At 43.9% G+C, this 15495-nt stretch overlaps 1 protein-coding gene across 4 annotated transcripts in view; it reads left to right on the top strand.

Moving 5' to 3' along the window:
* Positions 1–15495, top strand: part of LOC110527734 (ubiquitin carboxyl-terminal hydrolase 54) — a 117880-nt gene that overhangs the window by 10172 nt on the left and 92213 nt on the right. The gene's annotated exons all lie outside the window — the stretch shown is intronic.

Below are 15495 nucleotides of genomic sequence, written 5' to 3'. Positions count from 1 at the left end.
TAAATTGCAATTCTTTGGTCTAACACATCTGAAATATGTGGCCTCCCTTTTCAATTTGTCAGAGAAGTGAGGATGGTTAAAAAAAGGGGGTAAATTAAATTCCTTTCCCAGCAGGAGGCTAGCGAGGCTGGGCTGTACATCTCTATAGGTACTGCTGCTCAGTCTACTGATAACCTGCTCCTACTGCGTCAGGCTCCCATTAGACCCTCTGTGGCGGAGCGAACCAATGCCTGGCATGTCATCCATGGACGCGGAGCCCCTCCCTCCCTCCATCCCTCCCCCTGCACTCTCTGCCCAGGCCTGCTTATTTTCACCCACAGCAGTGGCCGTATGTTTTCTATCAGCTGTAATCTCCAGTGCAGAAATGAAACACAGCTAAGCAGGATTGCCGAGAGGGGACGTGGCAGAAATTAGAGTTGTTGTTAAACAGGAGTTATGCAGACACATCGGGACAAGAGAATGGTCTTTAGATGGTAATGGAGAGTGTAATGCAGAGGTAGGCTCTGGTTCAGTCGCCATGTAATGCCTAATGCATTGAATCTGTGTGTAAGCAGACTAGCTGAGGCAGTCTAGACTGGCCATTATGTAATTAGCCAGTCTCACCCTCCTCATCCATTACCGTTTTACTTTCGCATCAAACTCTTTTCGATCTGTTGTCGTGGAGTCAATCCGTTTTCATTATTCAAGTATCTCAATTATTAGGAGGTCAGTCCACCTGAGCATAGGAGTCTGACATCATTGTTAAATGGATTCAGAAGAGGCTGGTTCTGCCTTGTCACAGCTGTTTTGTGTATGAGGAGGGAAGGAAAGAAGGGGTGCATTTAATGTTCAATGATGCGTAGCGAATGGTGGAGGGACACCTTCAGGCACTCAGGCTTGTGTCTCAGGCGTTGGTCTGTTTCCAGTTCATCTAATAATGCCTTCACAGGCTACACCACAGCTCCAGACGGATCTTATCAGTGGGCCATTGGCCGTTTTTACTAATACAGTTGAAGTCAGAAGTTTAAAACAGAAGTTTAAGTTTAAAAACAAATCAATCCCAGAACAACAGCAAAGGACCTTGTGAAGATGCTGGAGGAAGCAGGTACAAAGGTATCTATATCCACAGTAAAATGAGTCCTATATCGACATAACCTGAAAGGCCGCTCAGCAAGGAAGAAGCCACTGCTCCAAAACCGTCATAAAAAAGCCAGACTATGGTTTGGAACTGCACATGGGGACAAAGATCATACTTTTTGGAGAAATGTCTTCTGATCTGATGAAACAAAAATAGAACTATTTGGCCATAATAATCAAATCAAATCAAATCAAATCAAATTTTATTTGTCACATACACATGGTTAGCAGATGTTAATGCGAGTGTAGCGAAATGCTTGTGCTTCTAGTTCCGACAATGCAGTAATAACAAGTAATCTAACTAACAATTCCAAAACTACTGTCTTGTACACAGTGTAAGGGGATAAAGAATATGTACATAAGGATATATGAATGAGTGATGGTACAGAGCAGTATAGGCAAGATACAGTAGATGGTATCGGGTACAGTATGTACAAATGAGATGAGTATGTAAACAAAGTGGCATAGTATAGTATAAAGTGGCTAGTGATACATGTATTACATAAGGATACCGTCGATGATATAGAGTACAGTATATACGTATGCATATGAGATGAATAATGTAGGGTAAGTAACATTTATATAAGGTAGCATTGTTTAAAGTGGCTAGTAATATATTTACATCATTTCCCATCAATTCCCATTATTAAAGTGGCTGGAGTTGAGTCAGTGTCAGTGTGTTGGCAGCAGCCACTCAGTGTTAGTGGTGGCTGTTTAACAGTCTGATGGCCTTGAGATAGAAGCTGTTTTTCAGTCTCTCGGTCCCAGCTTTGATGCACCTGTACTGACCTCGCCTTCTGGATGATAGCGGGGTGAACAGGCAGTGGCTCGGGTGGTTGATGTCCTTGATGATCTTTATGGCCTTCCTGTGACATCGGGTGGTGTAGGTGTCCTGGAGGGCAGGTAGTTTGCCCCCGGTGATGCGTTGTGCAGACCTCACTACCCTCTGGAGAGCCTTACGGTTGAGGGCGGTGCAGTTGCCATACCAGGCGGTGATACAGCCCGCCAGGATGCTCTCGATTGTGCATCTGTAGAAGTTTGTGAGTGCTTTTGGTGACAAGCCGAATTTCTTCAGCCTCCTGAGGTTGAAGAGGCGCTGCTGCGCCTTCTTCACGATGCTGTCTGTGTGAGTGGACCAATTCAGTTTGTCTGTGATGTGTATGCCGAGGAACTTAAAACTTGCTACCCTCTCCACTACTGTTCCATCGATGTGGATAGGGGGGTGTTCCCTCTGCTGTTTCCTGAAGTCCACAATCATCTCCTTAGTTTTGTTGACGTTGAGTGTGAGGTTGTTTTCCTGACACCACACTCCGAGGGCCCTCACCTCCTCCCTGTAGGCCGTCTCATCGTTGTTGGTAATCAAGCCTACCACTGTTGTAATCAAGCCTACCACCATCGTTATGTTTGGAGGAAAAAGGGGGAGGCTTGCAAGCCGAAGAACACCATCCCAACCGTGAGGCACGGGCTGGCAGCATCATGTTGTGGGGGCGCTTTTCTGCAGGAGGGACTGGTGCACTTCACAAAATAGATGGCATCATGAGGATGGAAAATTTGGTGGATATATTGAAGCAACATCTCAAGACATCAGTCAGGAGGTTAAAGCTTGGTTGCAATATGGGTCTCCCAAATGGACAATGACCCCAAGCATACTTCCAAAGTTGTGGCAAAATGGCTTAAGGACAACAAAGTCAAGGTATTCGAGTGGCCATCACAAAGTTCTGACCTCAATCCTATAGAAAATGTGTGGGCAGAACAAAAAAAGTGTGTGCGAGCAAGGATGCCTACAAACCTGACTCAGTTACACCAGCTCTGTCAGGAGGAATGGACCAAAATTCACCCAACTTATTGTGGGAAGCTTACCCGAAACGTTTGACCCAAGTTAAACAATTGAAAGACAATTTTACCAAATACTAATTGAGTGTATGTAAACTTCTGAGCCACTGGGAATGTGATGAAAGAAATAAAAGCTAAAATAAATCATTCTCTCTACTATTATTCTGACATTTCACATTCTTAAAATAAAGTGGTGATCCTAACTGACCTAAGACAGGGAATTGTGAAAAACTGTGTTTAAATGTATTTGGCTAAGGTGTATGTAAACTTCCGACTTCAACTGTATCTACAATAATTCATGGAGACAAAATTACCCCTAGAGTCAGTAATAGTGCCCCCAACAATCAACCAGACTGCATTATGTCCCCTGGGATAATGACTATGCGACATGCAACACATAAAATATGTTAGATAATCACATCATGTACACATAGCCTTATTTAACACATGCCAGAAGTGTGAGTGAGTGGAATATGGGTGGTTTATGGCTCCAGTTAGTCAGGCTGGCTCGCGTCACTGTTTAATAGGATGCTCTCTTCATTGTTTTGATTGGACCTACAGTTCTCCTTAAGAGGAGATGACTTAAGGTTAACCACACCGCTATTAAACATGTACAAATGTCAGCTGTCCCTGCTGTTCTCTCAGCGCTCGAACAGGCAGAATGAATGTCGGCTGCAGCACAACAAAATAACAGGCGGAGACTTACAAAAGGACAGTACAGTGAACCACAATATTTGCTGTCATTGAATCGTGCATTCATTCATTGAAGCTGACATAACACATTGTATCTAACATGAAGGGTGATTATTATGGTATGGTTACAATACAAAATCCATACATTTTTAAACCACATTGTGGACCACTCAGATAGTGTGAAGCTTGGGAGGACTATGTCAGCTATGTTAACAACAACACAGTCGAAGTTGTGGGGGTCAGACGACATCTTGTTCCAAAGTTCTTTAAAACTTCATGACCCATCTGTCCCATGTTCTCTCCCTTTCCATCTTTCTCAAAGCCCACTTTCAGGCAGTATTGGTGAAACATTGCGCTCTAACATTGGTTATAGAAAGGCTCACAAGGACTTGCCAAGTTGGGTAGCCTAACCCTGCAGATTTGCTCATTTTAATACAGGGCATTTTCATGTGAAAGAACCCACGAGCACCAACGTAAAGCGCAAAGGAGCATATGAAATGTTTCAGAAATGAAGGCATACATTTTTCAACCATTTTCTATTCTTAATATTAGGAATAAGCAAAGGTTTTGATTTCTGGTTAAACAGTTGGAAAGGGGTAACATCACCAGGTGGTAAATTAGTTTATAGACCAGTAAGAAAGAGAGTTCCAAACCTCTCTGCCAATAACAGGTAGTTTTCAGTTTTCCCCTCCCCACCCAGACAGTCCTAGCTAAATTCTTGCTTGGGAAATTGCTCTTTGCTAAGAAGCTATGTTTGTTATTTTTTTTATTGCTATTTTTTATTGAAAACAATCACAGTAATTTACTTAATTGTCAAACAGAAATGATTTGATATTGAGCTGAAAAAAGTTGAATTGGATCTTTAAGATATTTTCACATTTCTCCCCCTCATGAGGAGAGAGGATAATACAAGTTTGTAGAAGGGTCGTTCCATGTAATTTCAGCAACTCACCATCTCAGCTTGTTCTGAAATCATTTATTTAGTTTGAAACAGATAAGATTAGCATTCATGCAACATTATTTTGTTAACACATAGTTTGATATATGAGAAATTCACCTAATTGATTGCACCCAAATTGGCCATTTTAATTTATAGGATTTATATAATATTCAATAAATATAGTACCTAACATCCGATTTGGACCAAACTTGTTTCAAACGATGAGTAAGACATTTGGAATCCCCAGAAATAGTTAAAAGCCACCCACGGACCCCCCACACCCCATGCCAATCCCACCCCATCAACAAGTATACAGTATCAGTTCTCTATACAAGTAGTATGGACCTGGGATTCCGAGTATTGTTTTTTTGTTTTTTTTAAGAATTTTGCAAAAATTTCGAAAAACCTGTTTTTGTTGTGTCTTTATGGGTTATTGTGTGTAGATTGATGAGGATTTTTTTTATTATTATTCAATTTTAGACTAAGTCTGTAACGTAACATAATGTGGAAAAAGTCAAGTGGTCTCAATACTTTCCGAATGCAATGTAGTAACAAACCACAGTTGGGTCACCTGCTACTGTCTTCCCTTCCACTGGCATACTGTTATGTTCAGCTCGTATGTTTTCTTTCTCTTTCTGTCATCTGGTGGTCAAAGCACGAGTTTGAAAACCGTCTGGATAACCTCTCTCTCCCTCTCTCTCTTCTTTCTCGCCAGTTAATGTCACATCTCTCCTGGCTCTTACTGACACCTATCGATGAGTCCCCTTTCTTTTCATTTACTTTAACCAGCATCTTCACTCACTGAACACCGACCAACACCGGACGTCCATGGACATTGAAAAGTAGTTGAAATGTGGTCAGCCTGCCTTTGCCTTGATTTCAACATCCACGTTTTTGGGCTCAAGTCCAGACGGTCCTTGATTTGACTCAAACATAGACGTCCATGATTGGTTCTGATCTGTCCGGACCAAGTCTGAAACAATCATTGACGTCTATGTTAAGTTTAGACAGTACAGTACAGCAGAGCACATTAAAGAGGAGTACAATACAGTAAAGTAAAGAAGAGTGCAATATCTGTACTGTAGTAGAGTAGCATAGAACTGTACGGTACAGTAGAGCACACTGTCCATAATGTACTGTACTGTGTTATGCTCTACTTTACTGAACTCTACTATGCTGTACTTTACTGTACTCTACTGTACTGTACTGTGATGTCAAAAGTTATGAAACATAGACGTCTATGATTGGTTCATATTTGGTCCGGTCTGGACAAACCAAATGTGTTTTTGTTTGGGGGCGGAGATCATTAGAATAGCCCGTGTGTAGAATAATACCCAAATATGCAAAGGAGGATATTTTATATTTCTACCTAGGGTTCTGTTAACTTTCCAAAAATTCCCAGGTTTTCCAGAAGTCCCGGTTGGAATATTCACGAAATCAGGACGGAATAAGCAGGAAATCCATGAACCTACCACCAGGATTTCTGAAAAACCTGGACATTTTGGGAAAGTTATCAGAATTTTGCAATCCTATTCTACACTTTTGTACCTATTCATGATACATCTAACTCAAGGTGTCATATCTTAGCTGACACCCACTTCTTTCTGTAGAAATCTTTGAATCTGTAAAGAGCAACGCTGGAGAAGCAGGTACGGGGAGTGGACATTTAATACGGAACAGACAGGCAACAAAACAGGAACAGCGTCAGCACACGGGTAAACAAGGACATATGACAATTAATGCTGCAGCAGGGAACAGAGTGGGGGAACCAGACAGATACAGGGGAGGTAATGACAGAGGTGATTGAGTCCAGGTGAGTCCAGTAAGTGCTGATGCGCGTGAAAGGCAGGTGTGCCGTACTGATGGTGGCAGGAGTGCACATTGCTGGGGAGCCTGGCGGCTTCGCGCGCCAGGGAGGGAGAGCGGGACCAGGCATGACAGAATCTTAATTCGGAGTAAATATTTGAACAGTTTTAGGAAAACCTGGTCACATAAAAAACGGAGGGAAGTTTTACCGTCATTCTGTTATCAAACTTTGCATCTGCAATGTTGTTCAAGTAAATGTTTTATAAGAAATGTTCAGTTGAAATGATTAAAAGTAGTTTCTTGTCCATAGAGTGTTATGGTTTGTTTCACTTTGCAATCAATGGTTTTTGTTTGGTATACGTTTTTAAGTCAAAAAGTGATTATTAGCATCATTCTGTTATCATGGAATTGCCTTACACCCAACACCCCCCTCTTCCCTCACACTGTGGTTTTTGGTGTACCGTAAGAGATAAAAATGATTTCATAATAAGATGGGGGGTGTTGGTAGAATCATTGCAGAATAAGTTACTTACAGTAAGTGCTCCTAAGCTAAGTCTTTACCTAAGGCCAGACAATATTGATCCACTGTTTTTAATGGATTTTCCTCCCAGAAAAGTGAGGCGAGCGAGCGAAAAAATAACAATACAAAATACATTAGGAGGATAAGGAATAACAGTACTTTACCACATTGTCCTAGGCTATATGGACATGAACAATAGGTGAAATATTCCATTTCAGACTGATTTTCAGTTCATTATTATGAATACACAAATTAACATTATTCACATAGAATATTGCATTCTATTATACATCCTATCATATTAAAAAAATTGTTTTTTAAAAGTAATGTATTATCAGTTCATTAATCTACTTAATCATATAGCCTAACACATTCAAGAATGATTGACAATAAATAATTGTAATCAAATTAAAATGTTGATGTATAATAATGAGCTCATTACCTGGATGCATCTCTATAGCCTAGGCGTTAACAAAATATTAATTCAAATATGATTAGGCCTCTCATAGACATGGCCTTGTATTAAGAGGGTCAATCAAGCTAGGTCTGCCAAAGAATGTAGCATTGGAAAAAATACAGAAATCCAGCCATAGAGTATAACCTATCATCGTCAAAATATATATATTTTTGTTTATAACATGTACAATTAGAAGCATCAATCTATATAGATCCAGCGTGACTAAATTTGAGCCCAGTACCCTTTCTCACCGTATCCTCCTTCGATTGTCTCACCTGGCTGCCAGGAAAAGCCCCCACCTGCTGGTCTGCACGAAGTGTGAGCGTGCCACTGGCTATGTACTTTTGGACATTCTTGCTGTTCTTGGCGGCGCATCATCTCTTCAAAGGCATTCCGTCGTGGTGTTATCGGTTGGCCTACTACTAATGGTAGTACCGGTAAAATGTAAGTTTTGAATTGCAAATCACCCGTCCAGCTGACACACTTCGATTTCATCAATCATTTTGACCTCAATTTGGTTGTCCAAAATACTATCAGCTTGCACTGTGCCTTTGCTGATGAATGCCCTGATCTCTGGTCAGTCAGTTGGTTAAATTACATTGTTGTTTCGTCTATTCATCGCTTCTATTAGATCAGAAAATTATGCAATAACCATCAATTTAACCAACTGTTTGTTTATAATGAGGGACGTCCCACGTTTAACCTGGCTTCAGCCATGACTGCATGAGAGAGAAATGAAACCTCTGCACGTCGCCTGAGGGTGGAACGTGTGTGTTTCATTGTCCAATCCGAGGCTCGAACATGATCTGACCGTGTGATCTGAGGCTGTTTGCTCTCTTGGACATCCATTTGGGAAAGCCTCAAGGGAGAGTGGACAGTGAATTATAAACAAAGAGCTGAATATATTTCCCAACAAATGACGCACATATTTTATTCATTTATCGGGGTGTGGAGAAAAGTGAGGCGCGGCATCCGTTTAACAGTAATTCAACTTTGACCAGCCTAACCCATTTTGATTGGATAGAAAGGTTTGCCAGAAACCACCATCAGGAAGTCCACACCCAACACCAGCAGTGACGAGTCATCCAACCTCAGCCCGGCAGACGCCATAATCAGAGCATGTTGTGTTGACATCAGTGGTATTATCCTCTATTTGAACTAACCAGCCTTACATAGAATATGTTCACATATCCTTTTTAGACAACAATGAATTGGGATTTCTCTTTTCTTATCTCTTCTGTGCTTATGATGTTGAAGCCGGTGTCTGGTACTAAAGGGTCGGTTTGCTCATTTGTTGACCAGTGGATCACTTCCTCCCTTTGGCACCAGTGTATGCCAGGGAGGCATATGGTGAGTGAAAGTTGAGACTAGTTCCAGGTTCCAGCCCACCAGAGTACATCGGTGGGATCTGATAGAAAGAGAGGCTATTCTGAGCGCTAAGTGTTGCATCAGAAAACATTTTACAGTAGAATTACGTATAAGAATGCTCAGGAGATTAGAATATGTCCTAGCTAGCTGGATCCCTTAGAGATTCCAGCAATTGTGACTAAATGGATGCATGAGCATTGGTGAATGGTGACTGACTGTCCACGATGGGTGTGGAGGTTGACACCCTAGGAAACTGACAGCATCTGTTTACAGCCAGCTAGCCTCATTATCCTGATGCACCCTTTGCACCTCGTCCCCTAACCCTCCTGATCTTTGCTCCCTATGTATCTAACAGTGACGGATCCTATCCTTAGTCTGTAGTGACATTATGGGTCAGGTCAGGTCCTCTCCTAATTGGTTGGAAGAGAGGAATCTAATATTGTACTCTTTTGTTGATGCGCAGCAGTTTAATTTGTCTTAAGGCCTCTGTTTACGGCTTGAAAGGAGACGAGTGGTGCATTATCTCAATTTTGAAATGTGTCTCGCACAATAAAACGTTATTCAGAAAGAGAGAACGGGCGAAGCACTGTAGGGGGACGTAAGATAGTTCGAGGTAGCCTGCTGGGTTGGTGTTGGAAATAATTAGATGGCAGTAGTGAAGCTGTGTTGATTTCACTTCCCCCGTTGGCGACACGCTGAGATGAATCGAATCTCAACGAAAAACCACACATAATCCTTAATTGTCCACATTTGCATATTTCAATAATTGATTGTGTTCATCTTGTGTAAGGGAGATTTAGGGAGCTAAAGTTTAGAATTGCCTAGTAGGGTTTTATGATAATGCGATGATAGTTTATTGTGCTTGAGGACCTTCTCTGGCTTATTACAATGTTGGCAGAGAGCAGATTGGTGCTGTACTGGGAATAAACAGCGGAGCACACTGAGATTGTGTTTTCCCCCTGGATAGACTGTGACTCATTGGGATTAGTTGGGCAGCAGCACTATAGGTGTGCCTGTGAAAACTCCTGAAGGGGAAACAACAGCAGTAGCCAAAAATCCCAAATAAGACTAACTTCAGCAGCATGAGCAGAGTGATAAAAGTATTGGCAGAATATAACATTTGGCACTCTAGTCTTTTATGCCACTGTCTTTTTGTGCTAATAGTTCCACTGCGTCTTATGGTTATCTTTCCAGAGATCCTATTTCTTCCTCAAGAATCTCTATCGCTTCCTTTGCATTGCTTGTGTTTTCTTCTATTTCGTTTTGTGGAGCTCTCCGATTGGCTGCTTTTATCAAGCTTTTTGTAGGCCTACCTCATTTCCATTTCCCTCCGCATTGCTATTATGGGTGAGCATGAAAACCAGGCTATTTCTGATGACAATAACACTGGCCTACATCTCGCTAGGCTAAATATTGAAGCAAACAGTCTATAAATGAATCAGTGGGCCTACTTTTTTTAAATTCATTCTTCCATTATTTAGAGTCTCTGTTGTGTTATTAGTGTTTTTACAATATGTGCCTCTGTGGCTGATGTAGCCTAACTTTACCTTACCATTACCTGGTCACAGCATCAGGATGTCCCCCTGTTTTACACTCCAGGATCAGTGGATGAAACAGATGATGAATTACACGGTCATTATCATCACCGTCCACTGCTCTGAAAACATTTGGCCGGTGACAGATAACCGACAAGCCACTTTAGGCTCATGAAAGGCTGGTGCGGGGCCGAATAGGGCGTAGCTTTCGAACGAATCACACATTCACATGACAAATCAGTCATGACATTGGTCTTCATAGCAGCTATGATACCGTTCGGGATGTATGGTAATCATTTACCCATCACAGGAATTTCTGAAACTTTTTATGATCCGTATGACAGTGTTGGTGACTTAGGCCTAGATCAAGTGGAGTTTTGTTTGAAACTCATTGATGTATAGCCTGCAGCAAATGTCTGATCTCCCTCCTGCTAATGGGAAATCATATTATTGCTATTTGTAGTATTTGAGTGACACACACATGGTTAGCAGACGTTAATGCGAGTGTAGCGAAATGCTTGTGCTTCTAGTTCCGAACGTGCAGTAATATCTAACAAGTAATCTAACAACTTCACAACAACTACCTTATACACACAAGTGTAAAGGAGTGAATAAGAATATGTACATATAAATATATGGATAAGAGATGGCCGTGCTGCATAGGCAAGATGCAGTAGATGGTATATAGTACAGTATATACATATGAGATTCCAAGAACACAGGATGAGATGTTACTATCCTTTGTGCAAGCACTTCCAAGAGTTAATGAACAGTGAACCTGGTGAAATGTGGGGAGCGCATCGTCAGTAGTATACCTTTGGTTCCTAGGGTGTTTCGGCCTTTCACACTATACACCCTCCCCAAAGGCGGCCAGCGACAGGGTGATCAATCCTACGCTTGCGTCCCATTCCCAATTAGTCATAGGAGTTGCCTTGTTGTTGATAGCCAACATCCCATGGGACTATGCATGGCAGGGGCGTCCTCCTCTCTGAGTCAAGCATTGTTGACCGCATACCTCCTGGCCCTCTCACTTCGGGGCCCAGCTGGGGTCTTTCCTCTTCATCCAGAGCCACTGACTGCTGCCTTCTGCCGCCTCCGATACAGCTTTGATTGCCGAACGCTGGCTCTGGCCCTTAATTCCAAGGTCTCTAAGCAGTCTGGTTGTAGATGTTGCCATAAAACCTCTGCAGCCCACCTCCACTGGTCGGACTTCTGTGTTCCAGCCATGATGCCGTGCTTCGGCAGCTAGATCGGCATAGCGCAGATGCTTTCGCTCATAAGCCTCATCTACTGAGTCCTCCCAGGGTACTGTGAGCTCAATGATGAAGACCTTCTTGAGCGAACGGGACCAGAGCACCATGTCAGGTCTTAGGGTGGTGGTTGCAATCTCCGGAGGAAACACAAGTTGCCGGCCAATGTCAGCTAGCATTTTCCAGTCGCGGGCCAAGCGCAGCTGGTCTCGCTCTAATGGTGTTGAGTCGCTCTTCGGTGGTTTAGCCCCTTCGCGGACAAAGTTTGTCCGTAAGGGGTGTGATGCTGCTGGGGGTGGTAGGGAGTTGGTGGCAGCTCGCTTGTCCTCCAGGGCGGACGCAAGGTTTTTAAGGACTTGGTTGTGACGCCAAGTGTAGCGTCCTTGGGTGAGGCTTGTTTTACACCCTGTGAGAATGAGGTTGGCTGGCATGGAACAGAGGGCACAGTCCGGATCTTCACCATACCATTGGTGAAGATTAACTGGAGTTGGAAGGACGTCATATGTTGCTCTGATGGAAAAGCTCAACCGCCTCGCTTCCATGGCCCACAGATCCTTCCAGCTGATCTTCCTCTTCTCCACACTGTCCCATCGAGTCCACTGTCCCTGTTTGGAAAGAGAGACTGCCTTGGCCCACCTTGCAGCCTCCTCATGATGGCGTACTTGCTGCAGTACCATCTTCCGCCGCTCTGGTGCAGTGGCCTTACTCCAAGCAGCCCGGCTAGTTAGCCCAAGGCCTCCTCTCCCTTGCTGAACATGACCCACAATGTCAGCATGTCTGAGGGCTGCTGTTGCCTCCTGGACTGCTTTTCCTGGCCTCCATTTGCGCCCAGTTTCCAAGGTCGGCGCGTTGTTGCTCACCACTGGGTCTCGAGATTCATTCAGTGTCATCTGGACCATGTTTTTTGAACACTTGAATTCCTCTGTTAGACTGGTGAGGGGCAGCTTGAGGACACCATCTCCATAGAGGCCTATAGTGGTAAGGCATCGTGGAACTCCGAGCCACTTCTTTAAGTAGCGTGTGACTCCTCTTTCCATCTTCTCCACTGTTGAGATTGGAACCTCATACACTGCTAAGGGCCACAACACCCGGGGTAGGAGACCAAACTGCAGACACCAGGCCTTAACTTGTTGTCGATGGACTGTAGGCTACTACTGATGTCTTTGCGCAGCTGTTGCACCTGGTCTTTGTCCTTCAGGCTTGCATCATACCACCTTCCAAGGCTTTTTACCGGCTGCTCAGACACTATTGGGATTTGGTCATCTCCGATGAAGAATTTCAGGTCAGAGAGTACTCCCTTCACAATCGAGATGCTGCGTGACTTGGATGGTTTAATCTTCATACGGGCCCAGCTGATGTTCTCCTCAAGTTTTCTGAGCAGTCTCCTGGTGCATGGGACAGTGGTGGTCAATGTTATAATGTCGTCCATGTAGGCTCTGAGTGGAGGGAGGCGGAAACCAGAGTCGACTCGCTGTCCACCAGCAACCCATTTTGAGGATCTGATGATAACCTCCATTGCCATTATGAATGCCAACAGAGAAATGGTACATCCCGCCATTATACCTACATTCATGCACTGCCATGAGGTGGTGAACTCTGAGGTGGTGAAGCAGAACTGCAGATCCTGGAAGTACGACTTCACCAGGGTTGTGATGGTGTCCGGTATGTGGAAAAATCTGAAGGCAGACCACAGGAGTTCATGGGGCTCAGAGCCAAATGCATTGGCGAGGTCGAGAAAGACTACATGTCTTTACATGTTTTCTCCACCTTGGCCATTTGGATCTGGTGCCAGATAATGCTGGAATGTTCCAAGCAGCCAGAGAACCCTGATATTCCTGCCTTCTGTACAGATGTATCGACGTACGCATTCCTTTGCAGGTACTCGGCCATCCTCTGGGCAATGACCCTAAAGAAGATTTTACCCTCGACATTCAGTAAGGAGATTGGGCGGAATTGGTTGATGTTCACTGCATCCTTCTCCTTAGGGATCAGGACCCCGCCTGCCCTACGCCACACTTTGGGTATTATCTTATTTTGCCAAGCTGTTCTAATAAGCCTCCAGAGGAACCTCAGGACGTCTGGTGCGTTCTTATACACTTTTTACGGGACTCCATTTGGCCCCGGGGCTGATGCTGTTCTTGCCCGTCGAACTGTGTTTTCCACCTCTTTCCATGTCGGAGGGCTGGTCTCAATATGATGTTCCGGGTGTTCAATGGGTGGGATATCTGATGGGATGGCCAGATGTTCATGTCGCTTTGAGTCAAAGTTTGTTGTTCTCAGGTGCTCCTCTAGGTCTTTCTTTGTTGTTTTTAGAGCTCCACGTTTTTCCTGTGTGAAGAGACTTTTAAGGAACTTGAAGGGATCTTTATAGAATCGAGTTCTAGTTTGTTCTTTCTTCCTTCTGCGTTTCCGTAGGTTCTCTGCTCTACGGAGGGATGCCAACCGGGTTTTGATATCAGCCTGAAGTGCCTCTATGCCCTCCTTTTCCACTTCCGAGGCCTTCTTCCACTGTTTCTTAAGCTGTCGCCTTTCTTGAATGAAGCGCTTGATTTCTTGTTGCCTCCTGGAAACTGGTGGGGTTGGAACCTTTCTCCCGCCTTTTGCCTCTTCCACTCCAAATCTTTCTGTCCCGTACTCATAGATGATGTCCCCCATCCTCTCCAACTTCTTCTCCACTGTGCCTCAAAGTTTCTCGAGGGTCAAGGTAAGGTCAGTATTCACTGTTTCCCACACCTTCTTGTCACTGGCGCCAGGCCACTTCACATACGGTCTGTGCCCTGGTAGTCTCCTCTCGACTGCAGGTCTGGGAGGCTGGGTGAGTTCCACTCCTGTTGTTGGTTCCACCTCAGTTGTTACTTCGGTGCTTGAGTTTACGTCCTCCATGACAGTGGTACTGATGCACTGCAAACTATGGTTTGCGTCCAGTTGCTGTACTTCATTCGACTGATTTGATCGCTTTCGCAGAAAGTAATCAATGCGAGGCCTCTGTCTCTCTTTACCCAAACACCCCTTCTTCCCCTGGTGGATCCTCAACCCATGGTGTGATGTAACTTTCCTCCAACCACAGACACATACCTGCATCTGTTTGTGGCCCGCTGTTGCAGCAGAACTTGTGACAGTTGCTGTGGTGTTCTCTTGTGCTGTGCTCTCATTACTCGTAGTCGTTTCCAGTCCAGTCGTTACCATGTTGTCAGCTGATGAGTAATGTAGGGTATGTAAACATGATATAAAGTGCCATTGTTTAAAGTGACTAGTGATACATTTATTACATCCAATTTTTTATTATTAAAGTTGCTAGAGATTTGAGTCAGTATGTTGGCAGCAGCCACTCAATGTTAGTGATGGTTGTTTAACAGTCTGATGGCCTTGAGATAGAAGCTGTTTTTCAGTCTCTTGGTCCCAGCTTTGATGCACCTGTACTGTGTAACGGCTTTCTTCCTGGGAAGGAGAGGCGGACCAAAACGCAGCGTGGTTAGAGTTCATGTTAATTTAATAAGGTAACTCAAACATGAACAGGATACAAAACAATAAACGTGAAAACCGAAACAGTCCTAACTGGTGCATAAAACACAAAGACAGGAAACAACCACCCACAAATCCCAACACAAAACAGGCTACCTAAATATGGTTCCCAATCAGAGACAATGACTAACACCTGCCTCTGATTGAGAACCATATCAGGCCAAACATAGAAATAGACAAACCAGACACACAACATAGAATGCCCACCCAGCTCACGTCCTGACCAACACTAAAACAAGGAAAACGCACAGGAACTATGGTCAGAACGTGACATACTGACCTCGCCTTCTGGATGATAGCGGGGTGAACAGGCAGTGGCTCGGGTGGTTGTTTACCTTGATGATCTTTTTGGCCTTCCTGTGACATCGGGTGGTGTTGGTGTCCTGGAGGGCAGTTAGTTTGTGTTGTGCAGACCTCACTATGTGCCTCAACATTGAGTGTTAAAGATACTTATT

Source organism: Oncorhynchus mykiss, chromosome 1, assembly GCF_057628025.1.
Source record: "Oncorhynchus mykiss isolate SJ-2025 chromosome 1, ASM5762802v1, whole genome shotgun sequence".
NCBI lineage: Eukaryota > Metazoa > Chordata > Actinopteri > Salmoniformes > Salmonidae > Oncorhynchus > Oncorhynchus mykiss.
The sequence above is the reverse complement of the archived record's forward strand: the minus strand, read 5'-3'. Positions and strand labels throughout refer to the sequence as shown.